General features: G+C 47.6%; 1 non-coding gene across 1 annotated transcript; it reads left to right on the plus strand.

The window, feature by feature from the left end:
- The first annotated feature begins 1,149 nt into the window (after positions 1–1,149).
- TRNAL-UAG (transfer RNA leucine (anticodon UAG)) lies at positions 1,150–1,231 on the plus strand. The gene has a single exon. It is a non-coding gene; the product is annotated as a tRNA-Leu (tRNA).
- Positions 1,232–12,471: the final 11,240 nt, after the last annotated feature.

Below are 12,471 nucleotides of genomic sequence, written 5' to 3' on the forward strand. Positions count from 1 at the left end.
AGCCATGCGCCCCTACACCTCTTTTGATGCACCCCATGATCCTATTTGCCTTGGCAGCAGCTGCCTGACACTGGTTGCTCCAGTTAAGTTCACAGTTAACTAAAATCCCCAAGTCCTTTTCCATATGAGTTTTGCCCACTTGTTTACCATTTTGGGCTTAAACAGACGAATGTATCCGTAAATACGCTTGCCGCAATGGTGTGTCTTTGCGTGTGATGAAGTTATAAGTCTTCGTCAATGTGGAGTATTTTTTACTGTTGAAACCCGGTGCTACTGCAATGCTAATGTAGAAGGATAGGGCAGGGATCATCTATTCTCGCACACGACTTCTTTTGTTGCATTTTGCGAGCGTGATTTTCATGCGTGCAAAAACCTCCGCACACATGTTCGTCTGTTTAACCCCTTAGTGCATGATCGTATTTTCTTGGCATAACTTTCCATTTATCAGTGTGAAAACCACGCCCCCAAACGTGACAACAAACCCATAGATTACAAGGGTCTGGTTTTAACTAGCGCGATTCTTCCACGATAATACTACATGCGAGAAAAGATAGCGCTTGCCCTATCTTTCTAGAACACAGTTTTTGTACATGAGCCTGTGTGTTTAATCCCTAATAAGGGAGATGGAATAAATCCTCCACAGCGCCACCTATTGAAAGGCAGCATTCCTTCAAGCCAAAGTCAGACTCTTTATACAAGCCTTGTTACAATGACCGGGAATTAAAAGCTTTAATTCCCAGTCATTGTAACAAGGCTTGTATAAAAAGTCTGACTTTGGCTTGAAGGAATGCTGCCTTTCAATAGGTGGCACTGTGGAGGATTTATTCCATCTCCCTTATTTGCATATTACCCAGAGGAGCGTGCTTGGCCATTTGAGTCTCCTCACTTAGTTTATAGTACATAGTTGCTCTCCCTAAGGAGAAAAGAGAGCCTTTCTGACCCCCTTTAATCCCTAAATGACCCTTTTTTGACATGGATGCAGAGGATGCCTATGGATACATTTAGCGTATGATCACGAAGATTTTCCATGGCATATACCAAACTTGGACCAAAAATGAAAGGTTAACACAACCTTACTGATGAGAACTCGATTTTAATTAAATCTGTCCTTCCACAGTTCCTTATACAGCAGCATTCACTGATATACCTGGTAGCGTGGCCGAGCGGTCTAAGGCGCTGGATTTAGGCTCCAGTCTCTCTGGAGGCGTGGGTTCGAATCCCACCGCTGCCATCATTTTTTATGTCCTATGAGGAACAGTTGAAGTTCAAAAGTGCAAAAATGAAGGCTGAGAGGAGACTTAATAGCGGTTTACAAATATCTGAAGGGCTGTCACAGTGCAGAGGGATCAGCTTTATTCTCATCTGCACAAGGAAAGACTAGAAGCAATGGGATGAAACTGAAAGGGAGAACACAAATTAGATATTAGAAAAAACCCTCAGAGTGACTACCCATTACCGTTCTTTTTTCATTGCGAAATTCGCAGCCTTTTTTCTTTCCTGGTGTCTATGGGGCTTGTTAATGTTAAAATCGCAACGCTGCAAAATCGCAATTTACCGCCAAATTGTGATTATGCCGCGTTGTGATTTTAACATTAACAAGCCCCATAGACACCAGGAAAGAAAAAAGGCTCGCAGTGAAATAAGAACGGTAGTGGGTAGGCACCCTGAGGCCGCCTGCACACAGCCAAGAAAAATTGTACGAGACGCACAAATGTGAACCCCTTTCTTTTGAATGGGGTCATGCACATGAGCAATTTTTTACCTACATCGCATCGTGATGGGGGAAAAAAAAATCTTTGCATGTTCCCTCGGAACGCATCCCCCCTTGCCGGCATCTCCCATAGGATAGGGAGGGAGTTTAGCACAACTAGCTAAGCAAAGCTCTTGCCCCCTCCCCTTGCCAAGGGGCAGAGAGGGGGAGGAAAGGGGGAGGGAGTTTAGCAGAGCTGAACTTTCTCCCCCCCCCCCCCCGGCTGACGGTATTCCGAGCTGTGGTGTATATACTCTGCACCCGGCCGTCTAAATGGGCGAGAAAATGGGAAAGGAAGGTGCCTCTCATTCATGCGATTTTCGGCTGCGATTCGGGTGGCCGAAAATTGCAGCTCCCATGTGAAAGAACCATTAAGCCTCTTTCACACTGGCAGCTAGGCGCGTAATTTCTCACGGCAGCATACGATACACACGGATCTCGATTGATTGCTTTTGTACTTATCAGAAGCAAGCAGCACGATGTACAGAATGTGTAGTGTCAGAGAAATGGCAGCAGCTGATTTCATACTATGCGGTGCTCCCCCTCACCTCCTCCGAAGGCTTCCCGCTTCCAGCGCTCCCTGGAATCAAAAGCCGGGGGGCACTGATGGCAGGAAGCCTACGAAGGAGGTGAGGGGAGCGCTGCATAGTATAATATCAACTGCAGGTATGTGGTTGATTTCTAGTCCATACCAATAGTACAGATTTTGACTGTTTTTTGAAAGTGGAAATGCTGTGGAATTTGCCATAGAAATTGCGGATATTCTATTTATAATCAATTTTTATTGACAATTTTGAATATTTCACAAACAACGTCTCAAAGAGCAAAAAGAATGGTTACATTGGGATACTTATGTTCATACGGGATTGCATAAAACCAATTGGAAATGTTGAGACCATCAACAACAAGGATGTAACCAGAGCCAAGAAGGGGTTGGAGAGCCCCAACCAGGGACGACGGCCCCTGTCCGGAGTCACCCCCAGGCTTAACAAGTACAAACCGTAATAAGAAAATTGACATCGACACTAGGGAACCAAACAGAGGGGGTGGGAAGGAGGGTGAAGCGGGGGGGGGGGGGGGGGAGGGGGTGATAGTATCGTACTTAGTCTACCTCCAAAGATGGGGGAGTGCTTTTGTAAGAAGGTGGATTAACCAACTGGGACTGTGAACTCAGAGCGCGAGAACGCAGGGGGGAGAGGCGAGGGATTGGTGGGGGTGAACCCCATTTCGAACAGACTTCAGACTTCAGCCCTGGCAGGAGTCGCACCCCCCTCGGACAGTGTAGCCCTGATAGAGCGCCACGGGTTCCAAGTCCTCAAAAACAAATCATGGGTGCCCCTGGACCAGCTGGACAACTCCTCGAGACTCGAAAGGAGATCCACCCTGTCCCTCCACATAGCCAGGGAAGGGGGGTCTTTTTGGCACCAGAGGAGGGGGATGAGAGACTTAGCGACATCTAGCAGGAACGCTATCAGTTTGTGTTTCTGCGGATGGAAGGTGGCTGATGGTTTCCACAGGATGACCACCTCAGGGGAGAGAACCAGCCTTGGGGAAAGTTTATCTAGCACGCACCCGACATCCCTCCAAAAGGTGGTTAGTATCGGGCAATCCCACCATAAGTATAGGTATGAACCCGTTGCGGAGTCACACCTCCAGCAGGTATCCTGTGAGGCCAATTTATGATCGGCGAGCCATTGGGGGGTCCTATACCATCTCGATAACAGTTTGTAATGAGATTCCTGGGAGGGCGAAAGGCCGAATGAATACTTAAGTATGAATCTCGTATCACTATGAGAGAGAGAGATCTTAAGTTCTTTCTCCCAGGAGGTAATGAATGCTGGTTTTGAGCTAGCCGGGGGGGGGGGGGGGGGGGGGGGGGAGATGAATTGTTTGTGGATATTGGACAACCTTCTCTTAGCTGAGTTATTATTGGCAAGAGTCTTCTCAAAGTTAGTCAAAGGTCTAGTCGACTTGTGTTGGGTCAAAAACTTTTTGATGACTTTGGTCATATGGGCTGCCACTAAGAAAGGGAGTTCGTGGTTGGGTAGTAGTTCTTTCAAGATGTCTAATGGGGGAATGTGTGCTCTGATATGTACATCCGAGATTCTTTTATCGGAAAGGATGTGCCAGATGCCCGCAGAGCAGGGATCTAGGTGGAGATCTATTGTCTTGTGTAGGGCGTTTAAAGGGGAGAAGGGGGGATGGGGAGGGGGCCAAGCCATCCCCTAGTTTATGCCAGGTCTCTAGAACCCCTCTGAAAAGGGGGTTTACGTCCCTTCTTCTCCGTAGGATCTGGTTAGGGAACCATAGATCCTGAAGGAGGGTGGAGCCGTATGAGCCCTTCGCGAGCGCTTGGACTAGATGGTCCTTGGAAGGGTGTACCAACTCCATCCAATGACTCAGTTGAGTGGCCAAATAGAGGTCCCTTGGACTGGGCATGTCTACTCCTCCATCGGCTCGTCTCCTTTCTAGTAAGCAGTGGGCCAGTCTCGGTCTTCTTCCCTTCCAGACATAGTTTGAGAGAATAGAGTGGAGTGACTTAAAAAAGGAAGTAGGGATGTAAATTGGGAGGAGTCGCATTTTATATAGGATAATTGGTATGACATATGATTGGAGGATGTTTTTCCTTCCCAGCCAGGATAAAAAAGGAAGGTCATAAGAACGCAGCAGGTTTTTTATCTTGGATAAGAGAGGAAGGAAGTTTGCCGAGAAAAGGCCTTCCGCTTTTTTAGTAAGTTGTATACCTAAAAAATCTATTTCGGAAGCGGACCACGAGAAAGGGGAGTTGGCCTTCAGTGCAAGGCAGCGGTTAGAAGGGATCGAAATGTTCAGGACCGTCGATTTAGAGTAGTTTATTTTAAAGTTGGAGATAGCCCCGAATTCCTCCAGGAGACTAGTGAGATGTGGTAGCCCTCTCTCCGGGTTCGTGACCATGAAGACGATATCGTCGGCGTAAGCTGCTAGCGAGAGGGTTGCTTGGCCTATCTTCAATCCCCGGATGTTGGGGTCGATCCGGACCTTCTGTAGGAAAGGCTCAAGGGCGAGGATAAAAAGCGAAGGGGAGAGGGGGCAGCCCTGCCGTGTGCCGTTGCTTATATTGAAGGGGGGCGAAAGGATGTCATTTATCTTGAGCCTAGCATAGGGCGCGGCATAAAGGGAGAATATAGCAGTAATAAAGGTGGGGGGAATTTTGAAGTGTGAGAGGACCGATTGCATATACAGCCAATTTACCCCGTCAAAAGCTTTTTCGGCATCTGAGCCTACTAGAGCCAACAGGATATTTTGTGCTTGGGCATACCTAACTGCATGAAGGAGTCTGATGCAATTGTCCCTACCCTCCCTGCCTTTGACGAAACCAGTCTGCTCGGCGTTGATTAGGGATGGGATGTATTTTTCTAATCTTTTCGCAAGAAGTTTTTCCCATAGTTTGACGTCAAAATTAATTAGGGAAATAGGCCTATAACTTCCACAGGCTTCAGGGTCTTTATTGTCTTTGTGTATCAGGGTGATGTGCGCCTCTTGCGCTTGTTTGGGGAGGGATTCCCCACACAAGAGGGAGTTAAATAATTCTGTTAAGTGGGGGACCAGGCTGGATTTAAAGGCTTTGTAGTATGTTACTGGTAGACCATCAGGGCCAGGGCTTTTGCCCGGTGGGGATGAGGCTAGGAGGTCTTCTACTTCCTGAGAGGAGACTGGTCTCGTCAAAGTTGCTGCTGCTTCCTCATCCAGGCTGGGGAGGTCCAACCCCTCTAAGAAGGAGTGGATTTGTGTGTGCGCGTACAGCCGCTCCTCAGGGGTAAGGGGTTTGTGGATATTATATAGTTGGGAATAGAAGGACTGAAACTCTGTAGCTATATCTGCAGAGGAGGTAACCGGGTGGCCCGAGCTGTTTTTAATGGAACGAATGAAATTTCTCTTACAAGCTTTTTTAATGAGGGCAGAAGTCCATTTGCTGCCCCTGTTACCCTGAGCATAGACTCATTTTGTAAATACAGATGTTTCTTGTTGTATCTGGTCTCGAAGTCCCTTTTTAAATCCTTTCTGAGGGAGATCAGTTTATCCAGTGTGGCCTTGCATTGGGAGCGTTTTGCAACCTGTTCTAATTTAGCCATTTGATGACGCTTTTCATCTATCGCTTTTTGTTGTCGTTTTTTAATTCTAGAGCTTAAAGCGATTAGAAGGCCTCTAGCGTAGGCCTTATGGGTTTCCCATATCACTGGAGTTGAGACCTCCTGAGATTTATTTAGATGAAAAAATTCATCTAAATAGGATTTTAGGTGTTGTCTGTCTTCTTCTGAGTCTAGGAGTGAGGGGTTTAGCTTCCATCTCCACTCCTGAGGGGGAGAAGGGGCGAGATTGATGTTGATGTGGAGTGGTGCGTGGTCAGAAATCAGAATGGGGTCAACATTGGCCCCAGTGACAGATTCTAAAAGAGGGGAGGATATGAAAATGTAGTCGAGTCGTTGAAAGGAAAAATGTACGTGGGAATAGAATGTGAAGTCTTTCGTCGCCGGGTTCATATGTCTCCAAGCATCTACGATGCCCACCTCTGAGAGGCTGCGGCTCAGTCTTTTAAGTTTAGCTTGAGAGATATGAGATTTTCCCGTCGAGGAGTCGAGGAGAGGACATAGAGTCAAATTTAGGTCACCTCGCAGGAGGATCGGGCCGACGGCAAATTGTTTTAAGATCTCAAGCTGATCTATCAACCAGGACACCTGTCCAGTGTTCAGGGTGTATAGATTAGCAAGAGTCAGTTTTTGGTTAAAAAGCTTACCCCTTAAGAAAAGGACTCTTCCCTCCTCGTTGGAGTATTGAGCCTCGCAGATAAACGCTACGGAGTTGTGGAGAAGTATGGAGACTCCCCTTGAGGCCGAGGTCGGGTGCGTGCTGTGATACCCCTGAGTGAATTGTTTACCAGGGAGGGACAAACGTCTGTTGCCCCTGAAGTGGGTCTCCTGTAAAAATGCAACTTTAGTGCCATACCTTCTAAGGAGTAGCGCTATATGATGTCTCTTGGAGGGGGAGTTCAACCCTTTCACGTTGAACGTTGACAGTCTTAAGGCGTCGCTCATGCTGAGGTATACCAAACCCCTAGAAGAACTCTGAAATGCGTAGGGAGAGAAAAGTGCGTTAGTCGTAAATATATATAGATCTGAGCTTCCTCGAGTCCCGAGAGTAGCCCAACTGGAGGTGCGAGACTAGGGGGTGGGGGTGGGGAAGTAGTGAAAGACACAAGAAAGGAAGGAGGGGGGAGGTAGACTTACAGACGGGGGGGGGGGGGGGGGAGAGAAACCACGCAAAAAGGGGGTGCTGAACTCTTCTCCGAAGGAGAAGTCTACGGAACCTCACGGCGAGGGACCGCCTGTTCGTGAGGGGGGAGATGGGTGAGGGGGAGAGGTGGGGCGGGTTGGTCGGTCTTTATAGTGATAAGGACCGATCAATTGTGAACAGCCTCAACTGCCAGGCGTCCAGCGAGATCCTCTGAGTAGGACATACGAAGAGGGTTTGAGAACACGGATACAGGTAGAGGCTGGTCAGAAGAGGAGCCAAACAATTAACAACAGAGTATAACAAAAGTGCAGCAATATTAAAAGAGAGTTGTGCTGAACCGCTCCAGGGAAGGGCTTAGCAGGGGGATATAGAGCTCCCAAAATAACCTCACTAGGCTTGGGGGTGCGCTTCACAGAGAGCGCAGAGTCAGGCCACTTAAGCACGGCCGACGGGCAGGAATAAACGAGCCACATCGCTCAAACGCTTCAGGTGTCCACATTGTTGGTGGCCTCCTTTGCCTTCTTTCTTTTCCCTCTAGGAGATTTCGGATTGGAGGCGTCTGGCGGGGGGAGTTTAGGTAATTTCGGAAACTCCGGAAGCGGGAGCCAGCATGGCAAGTCTATGGGGGCTATCTCCAGGAGGGGCCAAGGCTTGTGCAGGTCTTCTGGGATGCGTATTGTGAGCTTACGCCCATTCACAGAGACCCCTAGGCCAAAAGGGAATAACCATGAATATCGCAAGTCCTTAGCCCTGAGAGCCTCTAGTAGCGGCCGCAGGAGTCTCCTTTTATATAATGTAGAGGGGGCAAGATCCTGGTAAAACTGCAGGGAGTGTCCAGCAAACCTCAGCTCTTTATGCGCTCTTGCAGCTTTAAGGATAGCTAGGGCATCTTGGTAGGAAAGCAATCTGCAGATGATGTCTCTAGGTGGTTCATTCGGTGAAGGATGGGGCCTGAGAGCCCTATGGATGCGCTCAATGCTTATGTGGGGGGCTTTCTCGGCACCAAGCAAAAGCTCAAATATTTCTGCACCAACTTTAAAGAGGGACTCTGCTGCAAACGACTCAGGGAGCCCCTTTATACGGACGTTGCATCGCCTGTTGCGATTCTCCAGATCTTCCTGGGATATTAGGGCACGATTAAGGTATTCATGCTGCTCCTTCAACACTTGTGCCATAGTCAGGGCATGAGAGGAAATGGAGGAGGAGGATGCCTCTAGATCTTCCACCCTGCGCCCTAAATGCTTAACGTCCTCTTTTATTTCTGAGAGGTCTGATATCAGGGGCTGCAGGGCGCTAGTTAGAAGTTGCTTCATGAAGCCTTTAGATATAGCTTCATTATCCTCATCCTCGTCCGATGAGGACTCCCCCCCCCTCTCTCCTTACTTTGTGCTGAAGCAGAGGTATCGTGGGTCAGCGCCATCTTGGCTGACAGGCGCGGGGAGCGGGAGTCCTGGTCTTTTAAGTAGCGCTGCATTCCAACTTGATTTTTCTGAGCGCGGGGGGTGCCCAGCTGCTCAGCGCTCCTCTCCTTAGTTATTCTCCGCATGTCCGCTGCTTTTAGCTATAGATAGGACCTTCTTTGGACGCCTCACAGTCGGAGCCCTGGACTCAGGCAGCCATTGAGCTCGGAGGTCAGGCTCCGCCCCCCCCCCACTGCGGACATTCTGCAGCGATTCCACCATGTGTAAACATACCCTAAGTCAGCTAGATATATATAGACTGAGTAGGAAAAAATCCCCAGCGCTCCAGTGGTAATAGATATTAAATTCAATAGACTTACTTTGCTGGGGTGCCTTGTCCTTGGCACCCCCAATCCCAGAAGGCGTATAGTTAAGCCAATGGTGCAGGAGATGTTCCAATTTCCCAATAAGTATTTATTGAGCAATGCAATGCATTTCAGCTTTTTCGTAAGCCTTTGTCAAGTATAACAAGGCAGCTTGAGGTATGCTGCCACATGCAGAGTGGCCTCAGTTGTAATAGTGTCCCCCATAGAAGCCCCAGTAGTAATAGTGACCCCCCACAGTGGCCCCAGTAGTAATAGTGCCCCCCCACAGTGGCCTCAGTAGTAATTGTGGCCCTCACAGTGACCTCAGTAGTAATAGTGACATCTACAGTGGCCTCAGTAGTAATAGCGACCCCCCACTGTGGCGTCTGTAGTAGTAGTGACCCCCACAGTGGCCCCAGTAGTAATAGTGATACCCACAGTGGCCTCAATAGTAATAGTGACCCCTACAGTGGCCCCAGTAGTAATAGTTTTCCACCCCACAGTGGCCCCAGTAGTAATAGTGATCCCCACAGTGGCCTTAATAGTAATAAAGACCCCTACAGTGGCCCAGAAGTCATAGTTTCCCATCCCCACAGTGGCCTGAGTAGTACTAGCGATCCCCACAGTGGCGTCTGTAGTAGTAATGACCCCCAGAGTGGCCCCAGTAGTAATAGTAATCCCCACAGTGCCTCAATAGTAATAGTGATCCCTACAGTGGCCCCAGTAGTAATAGTTTACCACCCCCACAGTGGCCTCAGTAGTAATAGTGACCCTCACAGTGGCCCCAGTAATAATATTAACTCTACTGTAGCCCCAGTAGTAATATTAACCCCCTCAGTAGCGCCAGTAGTCATATTAACCCCCTCAGTAGACCGAGTACAAATATTAAGCTCACAGTAGCCCCAGTATTAATATTAACCCCACAGTAGCCCCAGTAGTAATATTAACCCCCTAAGTAGCCCTAGTAGTAATATTAACCCCACAGTAGTAATAGCCCCCCAACCAATACACTTACCTCCTCCTTGTAGTCAGCGCTGCTCCTCCTCTTCTGGAAGCTGATCCCGGGTGACATCAGTCTGTGCGCCCAGAACGTTTCCTCCCTCCTGCTCTCCTGTGGAACTAAGAAGGAGAGGTCAGGGTGTGCACCGGGGATCAGCGTGATTACTGGACTGGGACCCGCAGCACCCTGGGTGGTAATCACTACAGTGATGAGCAGCCACCTGCGTGTGCCAGCATAGAGGGCTCTGAGAGACCCCCCCAGCATGCGTGCCATGGGTTCGTTATCATTGCTCTAGGGTAATGCATTGGTGAAGAAGGTCATTATGCAGGTTTCCCGTGTGTAGTCAGCAATCCTTGGAAGTTAGTGGCATGGCAGCCAGAAGGACCCATGGAGGCACAGAACAGTATCTACATTCAAGCTGACTTCATACGGGCATAATAGTGTGCACAATGTGCAGTGAATAGAACACATTTGCTTTCCGTATTTTGTGCACGCATTTTTGTTCCATGTATTTGCGCACCAAAGTTCCCCATAGAAGTCAATGGTGGGGGGTGCAAATGTGTGCGCAATACACAAGAGGATGCTTGAAACACTGCAATGGAAAGAGAACACATCTGGTAATCATTAGATGAATTAAAGGGGTTGTCCCGCGCCGAAACGGGTTTTTTTTTTCAACCCCCCCCCCCCCGTTCGGCGCGAGACAACCCCGATGCAGGGACCTAAAGAAAGCTTACCGGAGCGCTTACCTGAATCCCCGCGCTCCGGTGACTTCTATACTTACCGGTGAAGATGGCCGCCGGGATCCTCTTCCTCCGTGGACCGCAGCTCTTCTGTGCGGTCCATTGCCGATTCCAGCCTCCTGATTGGCTGGAATCGGCACGTGACGGGGCGGAGCTACACGGAGCCGGCATCCTGCACGAGAGGCTCCATTGAAGAAAGCAGAAGACCCGGACTGCGCAAGCGCGGCTAATTTGGCCATCAGAGGCCGAAAATTAGTCCGAAACCATGGAGACGAGGACGCCAGCAACGGAGCAGGTAAGTATAAAACTTTTTATAACTTCTGTATGGCTCATAATTAATGCACAATGTATATTACAAAGTGCATTAATATGGCCATACAGAAGTGTATAGACCCACTTGTTGCCGCGGGACAACCCCTTTAAGCTTTTCAAGCGGTGCGTTTTTGCAAAAAAGCCTTGTTCAGAGCGTAAGAAAGTTGCACTATGGCATGTGCAATTGCACATAGACACGTGTGAAGCCAGGCTGAGGGTATATTCACACAATGTGGATTTTGGTGTGGATGCAAAGCATGCAGATGGGTAATAAGCCAATGTGAATGAGCTCTTCAAGGCAGGAGCTTTGACGAGATGGTGGAAGTTAGTGTAGAGCTCTTGCTGACACCTATATCTATATTACACTCAAGTTTGGCACTAACAACCAATCAAGTTGAATCAGGGAACCCAAACAACCAATGAGGTTGAATCAGACAAGCCAAGCAACCAATCAGGTTGCTGGAATTGTGAATCAGAACCAATGAGGTTGCTGGAATTGCTCCATAGTGCTTTTCTGAGGTTGCTGGAATTGCTTCATAGTGCCAAACTTAAGTGTAATATAGATATATGCCTTTGCTGACAGTGTTAGGGCAAAAACACACGGTCATTTATGTGGTCAATTATCATGGCCTGATAACGGGACTAAAACACACCCATGTGAAAAAGGCCTTAGGTGAATCCTTGAGTAAAATAATTTTTTCTCTGCTAGCACCATTGGTTCCCGGTTCCTTCTAGTTTATGTGAATACCTCACCCTAGTCGTGGCTTTCTCATTTCAAGTGCCTGGAAGTGTGTGAAAAGCTGTCAAATAACACAAGCGTTAATGCCATCTTGAGTGTCCATATCGTATTCTCAGAAGATTCTGGTCACACGTGGTAATCAATTGATTGCTGTAGCAGTTACAGTCTGATTTTCTGAGATAAGGCAACAACTTTAGGAGAATTTAGAAAATTCTTGCAATAAGATGATTTTTGAAGTAAGGGTTGCACTTCTTCCGTACCACAAAGACTGCAGCAATATTTGTACACTGAAGTCAATGGGGCGACATCTGCAGCATATAAAGATGATATGTAAAATAATAGCACTTCCAGGAATTTACAGCCAATTTATAAAATACTATTTAGACACGCTCCCCAAGAAACTCAAACTTCCCACTTAATTGCAAACACTTAAAACATTTAAGCGGAATTTGAAAATGGGTACAAAAGTAACATGACCCGTTTACCATAAGAATTCAACCTACAGTCTGTTATTTTAATGAAACTGCAATGCCAAAAATGATGAGTTAGCTTGGAAGTTTCATTAAGTTCCCATTCTATCATGCTACATTCTATAGAAAGACTCCGACACATTATAGATAAACCTAATCCCTCCAAATGCAGCGTCCCAATTGATTTATCACGCACTTGTGAGCAGGCTGAGTTTTGTCTTTCGGATGGCATAAGCTTGGCTGTAAAAAAATGCAATATATCTAAAATGTGATACAAACTAATACTGATAACAGGTATTATTAAGCCCAGACAGGCACTGTAATGTAATACATTAATAAACCTGACATGGTAAATTTGTTTTAGTAATATTCACCCAAGTCTCATCCTCACCTTCTCCCACGAATACATTTTTAAGATAACCGT

This window comes from Eleutherodactylus coqui, chromosome 6, assembly GCF_035609145.1.
Source record: "Eleutherodactylus coqui strain aEleCoq1 chromosome 6, aEleCoq1.hap1, whole genome shotgun sequence".
NCBI lineage: Eukaryota > Metazoa > Chordata > Amphibia > Anura > Eleutherodactylidae > Eleutherodactylus > Eleutherodactylus coqui.